At 40.9% G+C, this 1,510-nt stretch overlaps 1 pseudogene across 1 annotated transcript; it reads right to left on the bottom strand.

The window, feature by feature from the left end:
- Positions 1-315: 315 nt before the first annotated feature.
- On the bottom strand, positions 316-1,009 carry LOC308428597 (SIN3-HDAC complex-associated factor-like; annotated as a pseudogene). The gene has a single exon. The product of its transcript is annotated as an SIN3-HDAC complex-associated factor-like (transcript).
- Between the last annotated feature and the right edge of the window lie 501 nt (positions 1,010-1,510).

Here is a 1,510-nt window from a genome sequence, read left to right as displayed (position 1 = left end):
CCTATTCCATTCATCAGAGGGAATAAAAAAAAAAAAAAAAAAGACTTAAAAGAATACTTTACAGCAGCATTCAGCTTTCCTATGAAATACTCAGCATCTTAAATATTGTGTACACTTCTCTTTCTTGCATTAAGCTAGAGACTGGTTTCAGAGTTTGTTGGATGAAGGGTAAGGAGAGTAACCCATTAAAAACTATTCTAGAAAATGTCTTTTGGCAGAATAGCAGGTATCCAAGTTAAAAATAGGAGCGTCAGTTTGTTTTGTGGTCTTTCCAAAGTTTAAATCACTCTTTGCTCCCTTCTAAAGGAACCCCAGTCACCACTCCTGAGTGGAGAAAGGCAGAGGTGCCGGCTCCTGCTCCTCGGCCTTCTCAGGAGCCGCTTTCTTACTGCTGCAGCAAGGCTTGAAGAGATGAGTGTCGATGAGGACCTCCCCAAAACGGCCCTTGTAGATGATCCCACAACATATCTTCTGTCTTTTCCAGTAGGTAAGGTCTAAGAAGGAAAAAACTGGAGTTCTATTAGAGCTGGAAGCCATCGCTGTGTCTGAGCCCTCATCTGACTGGTTACTGTAGCTTCGAGACTGGGCTGGAGAGGCACTTGAGGTGGTGCTATGGCATCAGAATTGTGGCGTTTGAATTTCTTCTTCAGTTTACTGATCTGTTTGCTTTTCATCCTATTTCCAGATAGAGTTTTCACTTTCTTTGGTTTCAATGTTGTCTTTAGACTGGGGCCTGCTCTTGCATCTACCACATGATTCCAGTTTTTTTTTTTTTTTTTTTTTTTTTTTTTTTTTTTTTTGATCCTGCCGGCAACTTCTTCCATCTTTTCACAAGCAGCACACAGGCATTGAAGATGTCTCCTGAGCGAGTCTCACGCAGCCCAAAACAGCTCTGGAAGTCCTTTTCCTAACGTTTACTGTCCGTGAGCCGAGAGCTGGAGGGCTTGGCTCTGCAGATACAGCAGCCCTCTACACTTCTGTACATCTTTGGCTTGTGAAAACCAAACATCTTTTCTTCTGGTTCAGAGCTTCCACGCGCAGCAGCGTCCCCACGGTGCAAATTGCACCAGGCCAACTCCCTGCAAGCACTCCCTTCGCCAGCGCCGAGTCCAGAATGATTGTCTCCAGCAGTTCTTCAGTTGCTACTGCAGACGGAGGTATAGATTCCGGTTTCCCTCTCGATAAAGATATTTAAAGAGTAAACAAATAGATTCATTAAAGAAATCCAGAAAGAAAAATCGAAGAATAGAAGAAAATTAATAAACCCATTAGAGAAATGTGAGAAAAAACAATGAGATAAAATGAAGAAAATAATTCAAGACTTGAAAATGAACGTAGAATTAAAAAAAAACACATAAATTAAGAACAAAAAAACAAAGTAAGGAAGGAACAGAGAATTGCAGGTACAATAGAAGAAATGGATACATCAGTCAAAGAGAATGTTAACTCTAAAAACACTTTGTGACACAAAACGTCAAGGAAATGTAGGATAGTATGAAGAGACCAAGTC

Source organism: Micromys minutus (genome assembly GCF_963924665.1).
Source record: "Micromys minutus genome assembly, chromosome: 13".
Taxonomy (NCBI): Eukaryota; Metazoa; Chordata; class Mammalia; order Rodentia; family Muridae; genus Micromys; species Micromys minutus.
This window is presented reverse-complemented; position numbering and strand designations above follow the sequence as displayed.